Source organism: Arachis ipaensis, chromosome B4 (assembly GCF_059453495.1).
Source record: "Arachis ipaensis isolate K30076 ecotype BB chromosome B4, ASM5945349v1, whole genome shotgun sequence".
NCBI lineage: Eukaryota > Viridiplantae > Streptophyta > Magnoliopsida > Fabales > Fabaceae > Arachis > Arachis ipaensis.
This window is the reverse complement of record NC_142439.1, coordinates 26,357,739-26,365,100: the sequence shown is the minus strand read 5'-3', so window position 1 is coordinate 26,365,100 and position 7,362 is coordinate 26,357,739. Positions and strand designations below refer to the sequence as shown.

Below are 7,362 nucleotides of genomic sequence, written 5' to 3'. Positions count from 1 at the left end.
TGGAGGAAAGTGCATTTGAGGCATTTCCGGAATCTCATGGTGATGAGCTTCTTGCGCCTCTTGAGCTCCATGACTGGGCTCTCTTGCTTGCTCCATCTTTTTCTTAGTGATGGGCTTTTCCTCTTTAATGAGGATATCTCCCTCTATGTCAATCCCAGCTGAATTGCATAGGTGGCAAATGAAGTGAGGAAAGGCTAACCTTGCCATGGTGGAGGACTTGTCAGCCACCTTGTAGAGTTCTTGAGGTATAATCTCATGAACTTCCACCTCTTCTCCAATCATGATGCTATGGATCATGATGGCCCGGTCTATAGTAACTTCAGACCGGTTGCTAGTGGGAATGATTGAGCATTGAATAAACTCCAACCATCCTCTAGCCACAGGCTTGAGGTCTAATCTTCTTAGTTGAACCGGCTTGCCTTTGGAGTCAATCTTCCATTTAGCTCCTTCTACACATATGTCCATAAGGACTTGGTCCAACCTTTGATCAAAGTTGACTCTCCTTGTGTAGGGGCGTGCGTTTTCTTCCATGTATGGCAAGTTGAACGCCAACCTCACATTTTCCGGACTAAAATCTAAGTATTTCCCCCGAACCATTGTAACATAGTTCTTTGGATCCGGGTTCTTACTTTGATCATGGTTCTTGGTGATCCATGCATTGGCATACAACTCTTGAACCATTAGGATGCCGACTTGTTGGATGGGATTTGTTAGAACTTCCCAACCTCTTCTTTGAATTTCATGTCGGATCTCCGGATACTCATTTCTTTTGAGTTTAAAAGGGACCTCAGGGATCACCTTCTTCTTGGCCACAACATCATAGAAGTGGTCTTGATGGGCTTTGGAGATGAACCTTTCCATCTCCCATGACTCGGATGTGGAAGCTTTTATCTTCCCTTTCCCTCTTCTAGAGGATTCTTCGGTCTTAGGTGCCATCAATGGTAATGGAAAAACAAAAAAGCTATGCTTTTACCACACCAAACTTAGAATATTGCTCGCCCTCGAGCAATAAACAAAAGAGTAGAAGAAGAAGAAGAAGAAATATGGAGAGGGAGAGGGAGATGTGGTTTCGGCTAAGGAGAGTGTAGAGGGGTGTGTTGTGTGAATTTGGTGAAGAATGGAGGTCTTTATATAGGGAATGGAGGGGGGGTTAAGGTTCGGCCATATGGGTGGGTTTGGGTGGGAAATTGGTTTTGAATTTTGAAGGTAGGTGGAGTTTATGAGGTAGGTTTATTGGGAAGAGTGGGTGGATGTGAGTGGTGAAGAGGTGATGGGGAAGAGAGTTTGAGGTGATTGGTGAAGGGTTTTTGGGTAAGAGTGTTTATGGGGTTGTGTGAAAGAGAGTGGTGAGAAGAAGTGAGTGGAGGTAGGTGGGGATCCTGTGGGGTCCACAGATCCTGAGTGGATCCTGTGGGGTCCACAGATCCTGAGGTGTTCAAGGATTTACATCCCTGCACCCATTAGGCATGTAAAAATTCCTTTGTATCCAACTCTGGGCTTTCAGCGCCAGGTTGGTGGCCATTTTGGGCGTTCAACGCCCATCTGTGTGCCATTTCTGGCGTTGAACGCCAGAACCATGCCTGTTCTGGCGTTCAGCGCCCAGAAGCTGCCCATTTTGGGCGTTCAGCGCCAGAACCATGCTCTGTTCTGGCGCTGAACGCCAGACAGATGCTCCTCCAGGGTGTGATTTTTCTTCTGCTGTTTTTGATTCCGTTTTCAATTTTTCTATTTATTTTGTGACTCCACATGATCATGAACCTAAGAAAACATGAAAAACAATAAAAATAAGAATTAGATAAACATTGGGTTGCCTCCCAACAAGCGCTTCTTTAATGTCAATAGTTTGACAGTGGGCTCTCATGGAGCCTCACAGATGTGCAGAGCTTTGTTGAGACTCTCCAACACCAAACTTAGAGTTTGGATATGGGAGTTCAACACCAAACTTAGAGTTTGGTTGTGGCCTCCCAACACCAAACTTAGAGTTTGACTGTGGGGGCTCTGGTTGACTCTGCTTTGAGAGAAGCTTTTCAAGCTTCCTCTCCATGGTTGCAGAGGGAGATCCTTGAGTTTTGAATACAAGGGAGTTCTCATTCCATTGAAGGACTATTTCACCTCTGTCAACATCAATCACAGCTCTTGCTGTGGCCAGGAAAGGTCTTCCTAGGATGATGGATTCATCCTCTTCCTTTCCAGTATCCAGGACTATGAAATCAGCAGGGATGTAAAGGCCCTCAACCTTTACTAAAACGTACTCTACTTGTCCATAAGCCTGTTTTCTTGAACTGTCTGCCATCTCTAATGAGATTTTAGCAGCTTGCACCCCATAGATTCCCAGTTTCTCTATTACAGAGAGGGGCATGAGGTTTATTCCTGAACCAAGGTCACACAGAGCCTTAAAGATCATAGTGCCTATGGTACAGGGTATTATGAACTTTCCAGGATCCTGTCTCTTCTGAGGCAATGTCAGTTGATCCAGATCTCTTAGTTCATTGATGAACAAGGGAGGTTCAACTTCCCAAGTATCAATGCCAAATAATTTGGCATTCAGCTTCATGATTGCACCAAGAAACTTGGCAGTTTGCTCTTCAGTAACATCCTCATTCTCTTCAGAAGAGGAATACTCATCAGAGCTCATGAAGGGCATAAGGAGGGTCAATGGAATCTCTATGGTCTCTAGATGAGTCTCAGATTCCTTTGGTTCCTCAGAGGGAAGCTCCTTATTGATCACTGGACGTCCCAGGAGGTCTTCCTCCTTGGGATTCACGTCCTCTCCTCTCCTCACAGGTTCGGCCATGGCGCTTATGTCAATGGCCTTGCACTCTCCTTTTGGGTTCTCTTCTGTATTGCTTGGGAGAGTACTAGGAGGGATTTCAGTGATCTTTTTACTCAGCTGGCCCACTTGTGCTTCCAGATTTCTAATGGAAGACCTTGTTTCATTCATGAAACTTACAGTAGCCTTAGATAGATCAAAGACTAGATTTGCTAAATTAGAAGCATTTTGTTCAGAGTTCTCTGTCTGTTGCTGAGTTGATGATGGAAAAGGTTTGCTATTGCTAAACCTGTTTCTTCCACCATTATTAAAGCCTTGTTGGGGCTTTTGATCCTTCCATGAGAAATTTGGATGATTTCTCCATGTTGAGTTATAGGTGTTTCCATAAGGTTCACCTAAGTAATTTACCTCTGCTATTGCAGGGTTCTCAGGATCATAAGTTTCTTCTTCAGAAGATGCCTCTTGAGTACTGTTGGATGCAGCTTGCATTCCATGCAGACTCTGAGAAATCATATTGACTTGCTAAGTCAATATTTTATTCTGAGCCAATATGGCATTCAGAGTATCAACCTCAAGAACTCCCTTCTTCATAGGCGTCCCATTACTCACAGGATTCCTTTCAGAAGTGTACATGAACTGGTTATTAGCAACAATGTCAATGAGTTCTTGAGCTTCTGCAGGCGTTTTCTTTAGGTGAATGGATCCACCTGCAGAAGTGTCCAGTGACATCTTTGATAGCTCAGATAGACCATCATAGAATATATCCAGGATGGTCCATTCTGAAAGCATGTCAGAAGGACACTTTTTGGTCAACTGTTTGTATCTTTCCCAAGCTTCATAGAGGGATTCACCTTCTTTCTGTCTGAAGGTTTGAACATCAGCTCTAAGCTTGCTCAGCTTTTGAGGAGGAAAGTACTTGGCTAAGAAAGCCGTGACCAGCTTATCCCAAGAGTTCAGGCTGTCTTTGGGTTGAGAGTCCAACCATAATCTAGCTCTGTCTCTTACAGCAAAAGGGAAAAGCATGAGCCTGTAGACTTCAGGATCTACTCCATTAGTCTTAACAGTATCACATATCTGCAAGAATTCAGTTAAGAACTGAAAAGGATCTTCAGATGGAAGTCCATGAAACTTGCAGTTCTGCTGCATCGGAGAAACTAATTGAGGTTTCAGCTCAAAGTTGTTTGCTCCAATGGCAGGAATGGAGATGCTTCTTCCATGTAAATTGGAATTAGGTGCAGTAAAGTCACCAAGCATTCTCCTTGCATTGTTGTTGGGTTCGGCTGCCATCTCCTTTACTTGTTCGAAATTTTCAATCAAGTTGTCTCTGGATTGTTGTAATTTAGCTTCTCTTAATTTTCTCTTCAGAGTCCTTTCAGGTTCTAGATCAGCTTCAACAAGAATGCCTTTTTCTCTGTCCCTGCTCATAAGAAAGATGAGAGAAAAAGAAAAGAAGAGGAATCCTCTATGTCACAGTAAAGAGGATCCTTATTGTTAGTAGAAGAAAAGAAGAAGAAATTCGAACACAGATAGAAGAGGGGGTTCGAATTTGGTGATGATGTGAGGAAGAGATGTTAGTTAATGAATGAATAAATAGAATAGGATGAGAGAGAAGGAGGGAATTTTCGAAAATTAATTTTGAAAAGGAGTTAGTGATTTTTTTTTTTGAAAATAGTTTTTGAAAAATGTTAGTGGTTTTTGAAAATTAAGATTTAAAAAATAAAATAATTAATAAATTAAAAAAGAAATTTTGAAAAAGGGGGAAGATATTTTCGAAAATGAGAGAGAGAGAGTTAGTTAGGTGGTTTTGAAAAAGTTAAGAAACAAACAAAAAGTTAGTTAGTTAGTTGAAACAAATTTTGAAAAGATAGGAAGTTAGGAAGTTAGAGAAGATATTTTGAAATCAAATTTTTGAAAAAGATAAGATAAGAAGATATTTTGGAAATTAATTTTGAAAAAAATTTGATTTTTAAAATCTCAATTAATGACTTGATTCATAAGAAATCACAAGATATGATTCTGGAACTTAAAGTTTGAATCTTTCTTAACAAGTAAGTAACAAACTTCAAATTTTTGAATCAAAACATTAATTGATTATGTTATTTTCGAAAATTTGATATAAAAATAAGAAAAATATTTTTGAAAAATATTTTTGGAATTTTCGAAAATAACTAAGAATTTTGAAAAAGATTTGATTTTTGAAAAAAAAAAGATTTTGAAAAAGATAAGATTTTCAAATTGAAAATTTGATTTGACTCATGAGAAACAACTTGATTTTAAAAAATTTTGAAAAAGTCAACTCAAATTTTCGAATTTGATGAGAGAAAAAGGGAAAGATATAATTTTTTTTATTTTTGAATTTTTATGATGCAAGAGAAAAACAAGAAAAATGATGCAATGCATGAAATTTTTAGATCAAAACAATGAATGCATGCAAGAATGCTATGAATGTCAAGATGAACACCAAGAACATTTTGAATGTCATGATGAACATCAAGAACATATTTTTGAAAAATTTTTAATGCAAAGAAAACATGCAAGACACCCAACTTAGAATTCTTTAATGCTTAGGCACTAAGAATTCAAGAATGCATATGATAAACATGAAAAGACACAAAACAAAAAATCATCAAGATCATACAAGAAGACTTACCAAGAACAACTTGAAGATCATGAAGAACACTATGAATGCATGATATTTTCGAAAAAATGCAAGATGCATATGCAAGTGACACCAAACTTATGATATGACTCAAGACTCAAACAAGAAACAGAAAAATATTTTTGATTTTTATGATTTTCTATTTTTTTTTTTTTGGTAATTTTTTTCGAAAATTATATGAAAAAGAAAAAAATAAGGATTTCAAAAAATTTTTAATATGAATTCCAGGAATCTTGCATTCTTAGTCTAAAGCTTCAGTCCAGGAATTAGACATGGCTCACTAGCCAGCCAAGCTTTCAATGAAAGCTCCGGTCCAAAACACTAGACATGGCCAATGGCCAGCCAAGCTTCAGCAGGTGATTGAGGATCAGCAGCAGGTTGATTAGCAACAACTAGCTTGCTCTTGATAACAAATTGCAAGCCTCAGTCCAAATAAATTTAGACATGGCTTTACAGCCGGCCAGGCTTCACATGCTTCATGAAACACTAGAATTCATTCTTAAAAATTTTGAATAAAATTTTGAAAACATTTTTATTTTTTTCGAAAACAGATGAAAAATTTTAGAAATATTTTTGAAAAATTTTTGAAAATAAAATAAAAAGAAAATTACCTAATCTGAGTAACAAGATGAACCATCAGTTGTCCAAACTCAAACAATCCCCGGCAACGGCGCCAAAAACTTGGTGCACGAAGTTGTGATGTCCAGGCTCAAACAATCCCTGGCAACGTGAGCAACTTGGTGCGCTGATCTCAATACATAATTGTCACAACTTCGATACAACTAACCAGCAAGTGCACTGGGTCGTCCAAGTAATACCTTACGTGAGTAAAGGTCGAATCCCACGGAGATTGTTGGTATGAAGCAAGCTATGGTCACCTTGTAAATCTCAGTCAGGCAGATATAAAGTGATAATGGTGTTTTCGAATATTATATAATAAAATAGGGATAGAGATACTTATGTAAATCATTGGTAGGAATTTCAGATAAGCGCATGGAGATGCTTTTCGTTCCTCTGAACCTCTGCTTTCCTGCTATCTTCATCCAATCAGTCTTACTCCTTTCCATGGCTGGCTTTATGTGATACATCACCACTGTCAACGGCTACTTTCGGTCATCTCACGGGAAAATGATCCAATGCCCTGTCACGGCACGGCTAATCGTCTGGAGGCATCACCCTTGCCAATGGCTTCATCTTATCCTCTCAGTGAATAATATGCTCACGCACCCTGTCACGGCACGGCTATTCATCTGTCGGTTCTCGATCATGCTGGAATAGGATTTACTATCCTTTTGCGTCTGTCACTAACGCCCTGCAATCGCGAGTTTGGAGCTCGTCACAGTCATTCATTCATCGAATCCTACTCGGAATACCACAGACAAGGTTTAGACCTTCCGGATTCTCTTGAATGCCGCCATCATTCTAGCTTATGCCACGAAGATTCGGGTTAAGAGATCTAAGAGATATTCCTTCTAGCTTATTTCATGTAGAACAGAAGTGTTTGTCAGGCACGCGTTCATAAGGGAGAAGGATGATGAGCGTCACACATAATCATCACCTTCATCACGTTCTTGGGTGCGAATGGATATCTTAGAAGCGAAATAAGATGAATTGAATAGAAAACAGAAGTACTTTGCATTAATCTTTGAGGAACAGCAGAGCTCCACACCTTAATCTATGGAGTGCAGAAACTCTATCGTTGAAAATACATAAGTGAAAGTCCAGGCATGGCCGAGATGGCCAGCCCCCTTGATCTAAGAACAATGCGTTCAAAGATGATCAAAAGATACCTAATACAATAGTAAAAGGTCCTATTTATAATAAACTAGCTACTAGGGTTTACATGAGTAAGTAATTGATGCATAAATCCACTTCTGGGGCCCACTTGGTGTGTGTTTGGGCTGAGCCTGAGTGTTACACGTGCAGAGGCCAT

The 7,362-nt window shown here is 39.5% G+C and overlaps 1 non-coding gene across 1 annotated transcript; it reads left to right on the top strand.

Annotated features, from left to right (window-relative positions):
* Positions 1-3,553: 3,553 nt before the first annotated feature.
* Positions 3,554-3,661, top strand: LOC148566988 (small nucleolar RNA R71). Its single transcript, XR_015881781.1, has one exon. It is a non-coding gene; the product is annotated as a small nucleolar RNA R71 (small nucleolar RNA).
* The last annotated feature ends 3,701 nt before the right edge of the window (positions 3,662-7,362 follow it).